Source organism: Pollachius pollachius (genome assembly GCF_949987615.1).
Source record: "Pollachius pollachius genome assembly, chromosome: 18".
Classification (NCBI taxonomy): domain Eukaryota; kingdom Metazoa; phylum Chordata; class Actinopteri; order Gadiformes; family Gadidae; genus Pollachius; species Pollachius pollachius.
This window is the reverse complement of record NC_136951.1, coordinates 6,544,245-6,560,571: the sequence shown is the minus strand read 5'-3', so window position 1 is coordinate 6,560,571 and position 16,327 is coordinate 6,544,245. Positions and strand designations below refer to the sequence as shown.

General features: G+C 41.7%; 1 protein-coding gene across 1 annotated transcript in view; it reads left to right on the top strand.

Moving 5' to 3' along the window:
• The window catches only part of LOC307089552 (leucine-rich repeat transmembrane neuronal protein 4-like), a gene marked incomplete at both ends in the record, with an annotated part of 54,658 nt that overhangs the window by 22,874 nt on the left and 15,457 nt on the right, over positions 1 to 16,327 (top strand). The window lies entirely within an intron of this gene.

Below are 16,327 nucleotides of genomic sequence, written 5' to 3'. Positions count from 1 at the left end.
TCATTCCAAATAATTCCCCTGTTTTAGACAATTAGCGCATGGACCGGAGGGGCAGTGGTCCGTAACTTATGTTCAAAGAACTTCATTATTACACTGACAACACACGACGTGGATTTGCTGTCTGCCGCTAATGACAATGGCTTTGTTTACGGACCCTCTCCCAGAGAATAATTAAGACAACAACAAACATTCAAGCATTCGCCGATGATATATTGTTTATCCATTACTCTTGTTTTGTTTTACAAAAAATTCATAACTACTCATATCACTTTAAGCTGCACTTTCACCGGCGCCTGTGTGAGGGAAGAGTTTCCCCGGGGGAGGCCGATTATACACAGACATGTTTGTTGATGCACCGCACGACATGTCAACCCTCCACGTCGCGCATGCCACGGCCCGCTGCGCGTATGCCAATGCCCTGTCTGACCTCTGTTTCATCTAGTCACTAAGGACGCCCTGCGCTCATTTTGTCACGAGTTGTTGGAAGTACAGGAGGGGCACAGGATGTATTTGAACTCATGCTTCGATTGTTTTTATTATTCAACCCTCCAGCGTTCTTGAGGACCCTTTCGTCGAGTGATGGTTTTATTTTGTGTGTGTGCGTATACCTTTTGTGTGTATACCTCGGTGTATACCTCTCCTTTTTATGTGTGTGTGTGTGTAAAGCTCTTTGAATGACTGTAAACAATCCTTTTGTGTGTGTGTGTGAGTCTGTGTGGGTTCACTCACTCATGTCACTCACATTATCTCACCTAATGTGCGTATCCTGATGAACACAGCCCTACCTGCCTCCCCTGGTAAATGACACGCTGAAGCTTGCGTTGGCCTTTGAACACGACATCCTGACCCATTACTTCCCCACGGTTGGATTCTCTTACACACTCACGGCTCACCCGTTCCAGCAACGGTTCCCACCGCAGACGGATGAGGCAGGTATTGATCCACGGCAGCTGGACACCGTTGAGCAAAGAGCTTGTTTTCATTGTTTCGAGGCTTTTAAGGCGCCCGGTAGAAGGAAAAGCGTCAGGTATTGATATTAGTTAGCACTCAATACTTGTGTCTGTAGCGTGTCCACACTTTGTCAGACGGCACAAGGCCCTTCTCTTAGCCCTTCACACTCACACTGCGCACACAAGATACTGGAATGTTTTTTTGTTTTTTTGTCTTCACAGAACATGAGATAAGATAGAGCTTGATTAATCCCACATGGGGAATTCTCGTTCCAAAAAGCACAAGACAGGTTGAATAAAGAAGACGAAAGAGGAAATATGTCTCACTGGGAGTAGTAAAAATGCAGATACTTTTTTCTTGGACGTAGACATTGTTTACAGTATATGCTATAATATTGAAGCTATACTGCACTATTAATGACCCTTATAAGTGCTAAAGCGTCAAGTGTACATTATTGGCTTTTAAACTATACATAACATATGATAACATTACACAGATACAAGATGTGGGGGATTTAACGTGGAGTCCTTCAGGGAGTAAAAGTCTTGTCATGCCAGACCAGTTCAAATCAAATGGCCCCAAAGCATGTCCTTGATTCGGTGGTTAGCGTGCTTCTTTATGTCGGGTAGAGATGGGTTCTCATCCGAGGGACCTCTTCAAACGTTGATTTTGTTTGCAGTAGCGGGGTGTGTGTGTGTGTGTGTGTGTGTGTGTGTGTGTGTGTGTGTGTGTGTATGTGTGTGTGTGTGTTTCTGCATGAGTGCAACCTAGCTCCGGTGTGTGTGAATGACGTGTGTATACGTGTATGTGAGAATGGCTGTTTGTGTATGTGTGTGTGTGTGAGAAAGTGGCTGTTTGTGAGTGTGTGTGTTTGTGAGTGTGAGAGTGGCTGTGGCTGTATTTTGTGAGAGTTTAAAGAAGGAAGATAGGAGGGGTGTGTGTTTCTGTGTGCGGATGCGTTCACATGTGTCAGTCATTGTATACATCCATGCCTACAAAGGCTTCTGATTGGTTCTGCGCGAGTATGTGTGTGTGTGTGTGTGTGTATCTCTTTGTGAAGGTGTGTGCTGATTTTTATCATTGAATGTGCATTTGTTTACATTTGTGTGGTTTGTGCATCTGTCTGTGAAGGTGTGTGCGTGTGCGTGTGTGTGTGTGTTCCCAGCTGGTGTAAGTGATGTGTGATGTAATCAGCCTGGGTTATCGGTTTTGGAACGCTTCACTAGAGGGAATAGGAGATCAGAGGAGAAGCCAGCAGGGAATATAAAGTATGGTTTATGCTGCATGACAACAAAAAGAACCTGAAACATCTGGGAAGGACACTCTATTCACAGGTCACCGGTCAAGTGTTTTAGAGCCCAAATATTTTGGTTTATTGCTAGTAACTGTTAATATCAAAGAGGGAAATATTGAGCATTGGGTCGGAATTCCACTGGGCTCCTGCTATGAAGAAATGAAGCTAATGTTAGCGAAAAAAAATGGTTTATTGACCTGTGTCTCAAACATTAAGACTGCCCTGTTTACAGGTAATTACATTATCGACCTATCATGCGATTTATGGATATGAGCTCGATCATTTTTGCAAAGATCGATATTACCCATTGTGTTAACATGTTGTGTTAATGTGTGTTGGTTCACATAAAAGGTCATTTAACATTGAGCGATTTCTTCCCACGTCAATAAAGAAAAAACATGACGCTGAATGGGATTATATGGGATTGTACAAAAACGGAAATGCTGTTTTTCCTTTATTGCGATAAAGCAACATTCATTCTGAAGTCCCTAAGTTTGACTTTAGAGGGCTGTAGCCCGTGCATAAATCATTTCAAACAATCCCAATCAGGTGTCTGTCGTCGGCACCAGGGACTCTGTACATGTTGTAGGACATGGTGGGGTAGGTCTACATAATAGCCTATTCACGATTCACAAACTGCATACACTGATTTACAATTACAATTAGCAGTAAGTGCTACAAGCCAATCTCTACCTGCAGTGTGGAACGTGAATACAGGTGGCTTTTGATAACATGGGTTGTATAGCAATGATTTTGTTTTGGATACTAACTTTCTCGAAGAGTGATAATTTACTTTTAATTATTGAACAGGGAAACTATATGGAATGAATTTAGAGCCAATAACTTACAGTATATAAAAAATCAACACATGTAAATAAAGTTTTTGGATGTGAAAAGATTAATGATACACTTGTAAGTTAAAATTTGTGAATAGCAAATCTAATTCCCATGAATAGATATCCCCAACTGACAATGTTAGTGTCTTACAAATTGTTGAGAGTTGTGAATCTGCTTACGTGCATTTGTCGACCTTATTGTGGATACAAACTGCCACTGATACACAAATCATTCTGGCCCTAATTTTCCGCAACTACGGAGAAATAAATCTACTAATTGATCCACAAATGAGAAGCCTGGTTTCTTAAAGCCAATCAGAACATACGTTTGTGATATCCAATCAGCCAGAGCCATGGATTTAACAACTTAATGAAGCTGCAGCACAATGGACCGTTTCTGATGTCCTTTTAAAAGGTAACGGTAAGATGTTTAAGTACTTAAAATTGTATATTATCAGAGCATCTGAATAAAATGAACATGTGCATTAAGGCATGGAAGTGGATTATCCCCACTAAATAACTCAAAGTTTTTATTTAGTAAACATTTTAAGGTAATAGATTAGGTTAGCGTTGTATAGCAGTGAATCAAATGAAATAAAAATATATAAATCAATCATATATGCTTAATGGGAATCATACAAAAGACTTTACTATTTTATTCGATAAGCAATCATATTAAACATATATTATATTACTGTTTCATGTTGGTCATCTTGCTAGGGTATATTAGTAACAACTAACAACTTTATGCAACTTCATATCTCCTCAGTTACTGTTCCCTGACTTAAGTTTGGGAGCAATGACCATAATATACGCTCCAAGCATATATAGGTGTTCCCCTTTTGCCTCTATCTTTTTCTCACTCTCTTCTCTTTTAGCACGAGACAGACATTCAATGGAGCCTGAGGAACGCAATGAGACAGCCCCTCAGCCAGCACCTAAGGAGTCCCAACCCCCTGAAGTCCTCAAGCCTTTCCCTCTGACTAATTTTTAATAAACCAAACACTAAGCCTCTCAACGGTGTGGTCTTTTCAGTGAAAAAATGTCTGTTTGAATATGATTACCTCACATGTGTTTTTGTCAATGTAATCTTGGATCATAGTCAGATTGCTCCTGCTGTTTTTCAGCCAACCATTTGTTTACCTTACGTTGTCCATGGGGAAACTGAACATTCCTTACTCCTTTTCTCAGGGCGATTGAAGGGTGCCATGCCGTAATTCTGACGCCTCATTGTTCCGACGTCTCAATGATCCGAAATATTTCCCATTAGATCGACATGCCACTATGCCGACGGTTCAATGTTACGAAAACGGAACCCATGGTTCCGAAGGGCCGTTTGTCCGATAAGTCAAACAAGAGGCGCATTAGTCAGACGGTTCAGTAATATAAAAATGGACAAAGAGAGAGAAAAAGAAACAGAGAGGGACAGAGAGAGGAGACAGGGACCGGAGACAAGAGACAGAGAGAGAGAGAGAGACGGAGAGAGACAGAGAGAGAAAAAGAAACAGAGAGGGACAGAGAGAGAGAGAGGGAGAAAAATAGAAATAGAGAGAGACAAAGACAGAAATAGAGAGAGACAGACAGAGACAGAAAGGAACAAGAAGAGAAAGGGAGAGGAACGTACACAAACGGAAAGAGAGTGTCATTGAACCCTCCGAAAAAAACGTACTCTGTTCTTTTCATTTTGTGGACGGCAGACCATCAGACCAACACCCATGCCCGGGAAATGGTTGGGATATGTTATTCTTCTGGCGAAAAAGGCTTGTCGGATGCTTATGAGGCTCCAAGGTAAGATAACATTTTAGCACCAACAGCTATCAATATCGCTAGTCGTTAGCTAGCTAGCGTCTAATGAGTATGATCAGCATATACCCGTAACTATGCCTTGGCTTGACCTCAATAAATGAACAGCATTACAAGATAAGATCAGGTTGAGGCTTTCTAATTTGATGTCCAGGACTGGTAATGTTGAAAGGCAGCAAAATGATTAACCTTATCGTTGATAACTTACTGATGTCTGATGCTGTTATTTCTACAGAACCCTCAACCAGCTCTGCAATCCAGGAGACTGATGGGTTGACTGATGGGATGACACACCGTGATGCTTCTACACAGGCGAAGTATACATTCATGGAAGATCACATTTTTGCTGTCAGTGACTCACTCCATTGTCCTCTCCTCCATTACCAGGCAACACAGTGTCCTGAACAACATCTTGTACACACCGAACTTCTCCGGAATGATCGGCTGTGTCTACTGTACACTGGGTTGTCAGTGGATGCCTTAGAGGCTTTATCCGACGACCTGAAAGAAGGGTGCAGCATCTCTCAGCTACATCCCAAGGATCAACTGTTGATGAACCTGATGGAGCTCCGGCTGAACCTATTGCAGGACGACATCGCAGAGAGGTTCAGAGTGTCTCAGTTTGTGGTCAGTAGCATAATCTCTCAGTGGCTGGACTTCATGGAGGCGAAGGTGAGGTGCTATGTTCCATGGCTGCCCAGGGAGACGATCCAGGCAACGATGCCACAGAGCTTCAAGGAACATTATCCATTAACCACATGCGTAATCGACTGTTTGAGACCCCTCTTCAGAAGGCTCACAATCTGGACTCAAGAGGCGAGTCTTACAGTCATTACTATGGACATAATACAATCAAGTTCCTCATAGCTATTGCACCATGTGGTTTGATTATGTTCATCTCTCCAGCATATGGTGGGAGATGCAGTGACAAGTTCATCACAGCCAACTGAGGGTTTCTGGAGTATCTGCATCCAGGTGATGAGGTGATGGCTGACCGAGGAGTTGTTATCCAAGATCTTCTGTTTGAACGTAAAGTCAAGCTCGTCCTGCCAGCTTTCACCAGAAGAGGCCTTCCCTTGTCCGAAGAAGACACCACCAACACGAAGCGCATAGCCAACGTCCGAGTGCACGTTGAGAGGGTCATACGACGCCTAAAGAACTACAGAATAGTCTCTCAAACAGTTCCCATTAACCTTGCCCTGAAATTTTTTTCAGGGCACAGAAACAGAAACAAGATTCTGAGAGTCTGTGCAGGTCTATGTAATCTTCGTGGAGACATTATACAAGAAGATGAGGAATAAGATGTTCAATCAGTTATGTTAAATCAGTTGTAATGGTTACATGGTTAAAATGTTGTTTCTCTTGTTTATATTGTTCATTTTTACAAATCTATAACAAACTTTAACTGATCTGTATTTTTATACACAAACATGATGTCTTTGTCAGAGAGGGTCAATAAAATTAACTTGACACATTTGAGGCATTTGCTAAATCCTTTAATGATTGAGTTAATGTTTTGACATAATACTAAAAACTAATTACATTAAAAACAATAGCCAATAATACGTACACATAGTAGTTAAAATATGTACAAGTAGTTAAGTAGTATAAAGTAATCATTTGCATAACTGCAAATAACGCTCACAGAGCAACAGGCGACCTTCATTATACTCGTCTGAAACAAAAGGAAGCATGTCTCTGAAATAGAATGCTCTTAGTCTAGCCACAGTCTTTGCACAGAAAGCCTCATCGAATGGGACGGGTACCATTACCTGTTTTGAATGAGACTAAATCAGTAACTTGCATGCCTTTAGCTTTGTGCAGAACAAGCCAATTTGTACTTGCATGTAGAAGCCGCGGGTAATAATTAAAAATATCCCCATATGACACCTGAGGCCACCGCCGCATGTCACCTACCAACTCGGTGGAGTTCATTAACCTCGGGTGGCGAAGTACAATCCCTCCATCCAAACTTTTGACATGTTTTTTGCCTCTACCCACGTTAGCCTCTCTAATTCGCCGGGTATTTCAATGTAGCTATCTAGCCGTAGCTAGCCAACCGGAAGTTTCAACACAAAGCGGAAGACAATAACATTTAAAAAGGGGCGTGGCGGAATAAGGTGAATACACAGGGCAACATGGAGTAGAGGGCACAGACACTGACGTTCTATTCATGTTAACAAGTTTATTAGATATGTAATTAATGAATTCATTGCAGTCACAATGTGCATAGTAAAAGAGACCTTTAAAAAATAAATATATATAGATGGTTTAATGTGTCCTTTTTGGGTGTGATTAAATTTAACCTTTTCAATTGCAGTCTGCACATGCAAGTCAAAGATAAATGTCTGTCTTTGGCAGGAATAAATAATGTATGGTATATACTAAAAAGGCAGAGTGCATAAGAATCGTAATCACAGTAATTATTTTAATTCCATTTGTTTGAATTGGTTTTCCAAACGTAACCCACTTAACGACCTCATGCTGCGGCCGGTGCAAGTCTCTAAATGCTCTGGCTGATTGGAATTCGCAGATGTATGTTCTAAATGGCTTTAAGAAACCTTATTGGTGGATACATTTGGGGAGTCTTTATAGTGCCAAAAAGATTTGTGTCTCCACAGCAGTTTGTATCCACAAGATGAGATTGACAATGAAAGAAGCAGTTCTGCAACTCAACGCAAAGGTTTCACAGTCGTAAGACACGGCAATGCACATTTGTGGATACATATTTACAGATGTGCTGATTTACTGTTCCCAACTCAAGTGTAGAGTTCATGTTTTCACGTCACACAACTTTATGTGTGGGTTTTTATGTGTGGATTTTTTAAATACGGGTAAGTAATATTGCCACTAAATTCAGTCCATAAAACTCCCTCTATAACCAACGACTCTGCACATGGATGAATTAAACAGCGCTCCAAGATCACACAAGACACACACACTAATAAAAGCCCCCCTTGGCTTAAAAAGGGAAACTCTATAATTGATTCCTCTACATCAGTGTTCCCAATATTTCACTTTAAGTATACCACTTAATTGTCATCCAGACCTTTGAAAAATACCTTTCTGTCTTTTATTGGCGCGATTCTTATTGGATACTGTCACATATTCGCATCGTTAAATTCAATAGTTGATGCAATGTCTAATGTTTTTTGATTTCTGTGCCGTTTATTTGCCAGGACTGTAGGAATAAATGTCATCGACATCTTAGCCCAGCGTCTGTCCTCTCGTCTGCTCTCTGTGTCAGAGTAGGCAGAGCAAAGAGCAACAGGGGAAGATAAAGTATTACTCAAGACCAAAGGTTGGGTTTTGATTGGTATTTTTGCAAAGGACTGCATAATTCCAGCCAAAAAGTTTACATTTCTGGCAAGAAATAAGAAAAAACTATCGACATTCATCCAACTTAATTGCTCTTTGAAAAGGTGTACTTCCTTTATTCCGCCATTATAATATTATATCAGTAGTTAAACATGGTCTTGAAATGACAATAACATTGATTATCACAATTGTTTCAAGAACATATCGTCCTACAAAAGCAGTTAGTAGGACGTTGATTAAAATATTTTATTGAACAGTAAAACATATAATGCTTCCAGTGGCTTTATCATAGTTTCGTTTGATGAGGTGATATAATGGGGAATTGGTTTCAGAAAAAAGTCAGTTTGAGCTTTCAGGACCTGACTGGAGGCTGTTTAATTGACACAACATGCCAGCCAGCTGTCTAGCTCGTTGCCAGGATTTAGATGGGGCCGTGGGAACACAACGTTATGATATGATTGGTTTTAAATGGTTCCTTTGTTGCAAATCTTTTTCAGCTCTAGAGGAAGTTACCCTGACTCGATTTTGATGTACAATAACTAGCACAATACTAATACAAAGAATTAAGATTTACGGTTTATTCAGGGTAGGATTTGTTTTAATAATTCTAACAATATTATAATGAAAGATTAGCAATGCTCACAGAGCTTTGTAGATAACACTGAATCCTTAGAGGGGAAAGATTTGGCTGCGTTTTATTAGTTTAAATCTTATTCTAACTTATTCGAGTCAAGTGCTGTTTGTTTATTAACATTTTCTGGACATGAGACTTGGTCCAATTTATGTAGATTATGAACTCAAACTCCCATCCAAGATGATGTTTATGTAGTCAACACATTAGTTCAAACATAGAACGCTTCCGACGAGTACACAAAGTGCCGGTAATCATCTAAAGGAGGCGCCAGGAGATTCCAACATACGTCATCACAAGTAATAAGGGAGTCCTTTGAAGACAAAGACGGTTAGTCTTTATTTGCAATCAGTTTTAACGACTTGAATGTTAATGGTCTTTTTCTTTGCCAGGCGAGAGATTTGACACTGATAACGAGATTTACCCTCACCTTCCGATCCTCAATCTGGAGGATCTGAGCCTCCACACATGCATTGATTGCGGGGGTGATGCGCAAACATCTAAATATAACAAAAACACAAACCCCCTTTGAGGCAGGTCATGAATAAGCCATTATGTGTGGCTTCGTTGCTATGCTACGTGGACTGGCGTGCTACATGACAAGCAACATTATGAGCTGCATTGTGACTGAGTGGTAGCACGCCGTGGCTACAATTAGCCCCTGGATGTAGGAAGTAAAATAGGTCAGCCTATTATGGGTTGTGAGGGTATGATATGTCAGCAACAGGCTTAACATACAAACACAAGTTTATTAGATGATTGATGAATTTGGGGCGAGAGAGAGAGGGAGACAGAGAGACTATATATATATATATATATATTAATCATTTTTTTATACATCCCTGGGGCTCAAAATTTCACTTTAATAAACTTTTTTATAGCTTCTAACTTTATAACTTACTTTTTACAATGTTATATTTAACGTTTTATATTTTACCAGGCTGACATTGTTATTTTTCCTTTGTTTAATATTTAAACTGCATTTTCAGTGAATTAGATTGGGAGAGCTAGATAGATAGTGTTATATAGAGAGAAGCACGCTGGATAGTTGGCTCTTCCCCCCCCCACGCCACAAACCAGTCGTAGGACACGGGATGCGAGTGCACATCGACCCAAGATAAAAAGATGAAGCAAGATGAAACACACACATGGGAGAGAAAAGCCCAACTGTGTCCAAACCGCCGTCCGAACCAGGAACGATATAAACACTTCACCAGATCTAATACCTCCTCACAAGGGCGTAGGAACCGGTGGGGACGGAGGTGACGTGTCCCCTCCAATATTGGAGACAGGCGCATTTGTCCCACCTAAAAATTATACCGGGGGGAGAAAAATATTTTATTTTATTTTGAAAGCGCAACACAGCGTCTTGTCACCGCTTCTTATTCAAAAAAAACTGGATGATTGAGCAATTAAAGAATTGATTTGATATTTATCAGTTCATTACTGCCATTCAAAATGTGTTTTCCTTTACATTTACAAATGTATCTTTTTAGTAGAATAAAATATATTTGTGAATTTTTTCAGTGTAGTTAATTTATGACATATTTCTGTTCAAACCATTAACGGATCTGTCAGGTTTCCGATATGTGTCCCCCCAATGATAAACACATTCCTACGCCCCTGCCTCCTCAGATAAACCAGATATAAACGCTTCACCCGATCTTAACCAGATCTAACCCTCAACATGGTTTAAAACCAAGTCCCATCTTTAAGACTAACGACTACTTGAATAACACATTCACCAGATCAAAACGCTTCACCGGATCATTTCAACAACACTTCGTAATAATGGCACCAATGTTACACATAAATGGGTGTTCTGTCTGTATGTATTATATATAATATATTAAGTAGGCCTATACCAAATATATGAAACGCCTCTCAAACTGATGTCTCTCAAATTGTAGCATACATAGGCCTTATACTAAATACAATAACTGTGTGTTCTTGTGTCTAAGAAGCATCCCCATGCTCGCCGTATGGCTAAAGTCCTCAACAGCCTGAAGCGTTACTATTCGTTGTTCCTGTAGCGACGTAATTAAAGAGGTTAATGAAGGAATTTAGGTTGACGATATTGGCTTGCAATAAATTAAAAGCTTTTTGGAAAGGGACACATTAATTTCAATACTTAGTCCAATACTAAATATCGACCACTGGACAATATTTCACATTATAAAATTGCTGAAATTGATATTCAATGTGTTTTTCTCCTCATATTTAGACAATCCACAGAAACTAGGTGTGGAACAGTGTTCAACGTGTGAACAAGCCTAAGATGAAATAAATCGTCTCACTGCACTTTTGAGATTAGGCTGCAAAAAAGAGAAAATATTGAACGACAAACTGCTGTCACGATTGGGATATCAGTGTGTCTCAGTTCTTTTCTCCACGTATATTAAACGTGGTCTCAGAAAGAACAAATCAATACTATTCTTCGATAGGCTGTTGTGTTGGACACACATTGCCATTCACATAGACTAGGGTTCTCAGCTGCCTGATCTATAATTATCCGTCCTTCATTACAATTATACAACTAAGAAGGTAAATGTCATTGTTCAAATTATTATTATTATTATTATATCCATCCCCTTTCTTCTACGGATCCCCTTTCTTCTACTTTACTTGTGTAGCAGCTCAAACGAACAACTACACAGCCATTTCTTTCTGGGGCCTAATATCTACCAAACTAGTAGGCCTGGGTAGTTAGTCTCTCACACGCAGGCGTGTGCGTGTGTGTTTATCAAACTCTTGCCCATTTTAGCTCTCACAGGGATGGGTGCACACAAGATATTGAGAGAGATGGTTGAACGAACCACATAATGCATAATCACAGCCCAGTACGTGTGCAGAGGAGACAGGCAGAGTGGGAACATTTGGGCTGAGTTGGAGCGATGCTGAGATGAAATGTCTCTGGCATGACGCGGTGTAATATGTAATAATCTACAGCCACCTCACACTCTGGGCCACATGCAGAGTGGATCATTTGGATGTCATCAGCCGCAGCGTTCCCATTTTAAATCCTGTCACCATGTGACCCCCGCTGACGCACCACATGGAACGAGTCGGCACTTTGACGAGCAGTCAAACTTTAAATGTGCACGGAATGTGTTTTACAATCCATGACTCAGCGCTCAGATCCACGGGTATTACAGTCGACGTATGGAATAATTTCTGTCCGTCATCGTAATATTATGGATCTTTTTACATAACAAAAGCTGGTTCGAATCCACACGGCCGCTGAGGGTGTGGATGTTCTACGTGTACTCTGGAGGGGAGATAGAGGGAGCATGGTGGAGGCTGGGGGTTCTGCCGACTTCGGGGGGGGGGCTATCTGTCTTTGTGCTGATTTGGACCGGTAGGAGCACCATGGCTGCTTTGGGTGACAAAGCTGTTCCCTGAGGCAGGTGTCTCTATCTCTCCACTGAGCTGCTTCACAGCACCAGGCACAACTAACGCCTCTAAACTTGATTCATTCCTTAATGGCCATCATCAAGAAGGAAAAAAGGAGAAAAGAATCCATAAACTAATTATGATTTGCGGTATAAGTTGAAGGCATCATGGAAGTGCTTGATTCCGTGCCAAGAAGAAAACCCCATTTCCTCTTCCCGCGAGCCGTGTTTCTTGGCTGGGTTGTAAAAGATCAGGAAACATAAAATTGAGTTCATGTTTTAAACTTTGTGCGTGGTCATCATATATCCTAGCCTCTGATGGGGCTCATATATCCAAGACCTGCTGCTGACTAAACAATAGATTTAATAACTGAATAATAGAAGTTACACTTAGCCTGCAGACGAATTAAACCAACGCAACACAATTTACCAGCAAAGGTTCATGATTACAAACGCTGAGCTACGACTGCATGCAAAAGGCCTTGACAAGATGCAAACTAAGTGAATTAAGCTATAAAACACCACTAAAACTCCAATAGGAACAGGAGACCAAGGCATTCCATACACATTTATGGATCACACCTATAAATATGGTTTGCATAGCAAAGACTAGTTGCCATCAGTCTAGTTTGTGTGTGTGTGTGTGTGTGTGCGCGTGCGTGTGTGTGTGTGTGTGTGTTGAGGGTTGTGTGAAGGAGTGGGCACATGCATGAGTTTATGTACCTGTGTGTTTGGCGTGGTGTGTATGCCTTGGTTCTTGGCAGTGCGCATCTGTGTCTGCACATACATGTGGTTGTGTATCTGTGTTTGTGTGTGTGAGTGCATGTGCGTGCGTGCGTGTGCCTGCATGGGTGTTTGTCGGGTTGTGTGTGTGTGTGTGTGTGTGTGCGCGCACGTGCATGCCTCAGAGTGTTTCAATGTTGTGTGTGTGTGTGAGTGCGTATGTGTGTGTGGAGCACCGTTGAATTGCGATGGAGACTCCTCTCTGCTGATCCCAGCAGCGGCATCGCTCTGCAGTGTAATAACACTGGAGGGGCCCTGACCCGGGCTAAACACGGTCAGACACCCCCACACGTCCCCTACGCCGTCACCCAGCCAGCCGGCAAACCCCCCCTGCCGCCTCCTTTTGGCACCGGCGGTAAACGATACAGCTGGACAGAGCGCAGAGGACTCTGTTGAACACTCAAATATGGATGAACGCTCAAATAATACTTCATACAGGGCAGGCATGTGGCTCAGGAGGTAGAGCGGGTTGGTTGGTAACTGGAAGGTCGCTGGTTTGAGGGTCTTGCTCAGGCGTCCCTGAGCAAGAGTGCCTCACCCTGAATGCTCCCGACGAGCCGGCTGTCGCCTTGCACCGCCGTCGGTTTGTGAACGTGTGAATGTTTGCATGAATGTTAGGGAATATTGTAAAGCGCTTTGAGTGGCCGCTGGTTTAAATAAGCGCTGTAGAAACTGTTCTTTTAACTTTCACACCTTTCAGTCTGAACAAACATATATCCACAGACAGATCTTGGCCAGGTCTGGCACCGATCTCTGCCCGCTCGGGGTCTGCGTGTGCAGGTGCGGCCGTAATTAGTGCGGCGCGGAGGGGGACTCCTGTTCACTCCCTACCCCCTCGCGGCGATTACAGCGAGCGGTGGTCTAAATAAGAGACCCCCGACTAGCAGGGCTGATGGGCTTAGCCAACTCTTTCTCATCGCCAGAGAGAGGTAAAGAGGAGAAAGAGATAAATGCAAGACAGAGAGAGAGAAAGAGAGAGAGCGAGAGCGAGAGAGAGAGATGTTCTTGTTGTGCATCAGACATCCGTCCCAGGAAGCTGGCAGCGTGGCGCCCCTGATTGGGAATGAGCAACGAGGAGCGGGGGGCTTATCAGAGTGAAACCGCTTGAGCTTAAATAAATGAATCTGTTGCCCGCTGGATCCAGGGCTTCATGGCCACACACACGCACAGCCTTCATATTATGGTGGAAATTCTGTTTCTTCTGTTTTTGCCAAAATTGCTCTCTCGGTTAATAGTCAACATCATTTTTTGTTATTGGTTCATTATATTTTTCCACCTTCTTAACTACACCTGCCCTTGTTAAAATGTGTTTTAGTTATCTCCTCTTTGCTCACTTTTAACCTCTTGTCATCATCCTGGGCCTTTGTTAGCTGAACAACTTTGAAATTAAAGTAAGTCTCTCTCTCTCTCTCTCACACACACACACACACACACACACACACACACGCACACACACTCACACACACACTCACATACCTGGCTGCGTACAAACATCAAAATGTGCAGCGGGTTGTCATAAAGCTTAGGAAAGCATGTTGGACTGACCTTCAGCGTGTTGTTGTGTTTCAGCGGGAACTAACTCTCAGGCTGACGTTCCCGACACTGGTTTGTGGGGGAGGAGGACATGTTATAAAGAGGAGGGGTGGATACAGAGAGAAGGCAGGACAGAGAACCGGAGAAGGGAGAGGAGGAATATCCTCTGTATGGTTTAGGCTGTGGACAGTAGAAGCAAATGGACGAGTGAAGTGAACTGTCATGTATCCTGTTTATGTATTCTATTCCATCGGACCTCTCTCTCTCTCACTCTCTCTCTCTCATTGTTTGTGCAGTCAATGAGTCACTTAGAGAATATTTGTGTGCAATTTGTTTCAGGCCCCAGCTAAATATAAATCTGGCTGGCTGGCAAACAGGTCGAGTGGTCCAGATGGTGGCCATCCAACCCATATGTATATCCAGTGCTATAGAATCTATACTATACAAGCACTGGATATACATATGGGTTGGATGGCCACCATCTGGACTCCCCGAACCTACTTTATATAGTAAGCATATGTATATATATACAGACTAGTATCTATACTATAGATACTAGTCTATATATATATATATATATATATATATATATATATATATATGCTTACTTTATAAAGTACAGAATACAGTTGATATGTACACTACAGTCTATACACGGTCTATAAGTTACATATTTAGAGTGGGTTTAACTGTGCTACTCTGTGGATAGTTAACCCTATTGAGCCTGAATGTGTGATAGTTTAAATATACATTCTATTGATGATATATATATAGAGTGGGTGTACACTATGTACCCATATTGAGCCTGACTTTGTGTTAGCTGGCTGGACCAGCGAGGCTACACACAATTGCTTGATCCAAAAACAAACCAGCTTCCAGTGTTGCCGTGGATTTTCCTTAAAACGTTAGCGTTTCATTCCATGTTAGATAAAGATATCTTTATTGTGCAAGATTTAACCAACAAGCCGTTTCAAAGTCAGCCCTATTGCGACATCGCACGGGGGAGTATCACCCGATGCAGGGCATGAAATGAACTGGGAACACTGGTGCTCCCAGCTTAAACATGTTAGGAGCTCCAGCAAACATTGTAAGGGGCGCCAACTATATATGTTGATTTTTTACTTAAATTGATACCAAAATCGTAAGCGTGCCATTTTGAAATCACACTTGAGATGTAAACAAACGTTCTGGTTTACATTTACATTTACCAGACGCTTTTATCCAAAGCGACTTACAATAAGTGCATTTGTTACAATAAGTACATTTGTCATAAGAAGTGAAACAATATATCGCTGTCGGTACAGTAAAGACGTTCATAGAACCAAGTGCAAGTATTACTATCGCTAGGCTAACCCATTCCCCGTGTAAAGCAGCGATAGCAGCTACTGTAGATGCTACACAATTAAGTACCTTGTACAAGTGCCAGGACGTACAACATTCAATGGTGGCTGTGCATTGGTTTCTATGCAGAGTCGAGATGAACTCTGAACAGGTGAGTTTTGAGTTTTTTGCGGAAGCCGGTGGGTGACTCTGCGGTCCTGACATCGGTAGGGAGCTCGTTGAGACACGCATTCTGGTTAATTAAATAAATCAAATCCAACAGTCTAAAAATAACATCCAACATTTGCTGGGTGAATTTGGCAAGTAAGGAAAACATAATTACCGAAATCCCTCAATACTTAGCTAAAGAACGTTAAATGTAATCCTATGAAACTTGTATTTTCATAATAAACACATTCAGAGCTCCCAATGTAATTCTGCATGTTTAATATATTCACCAATAATC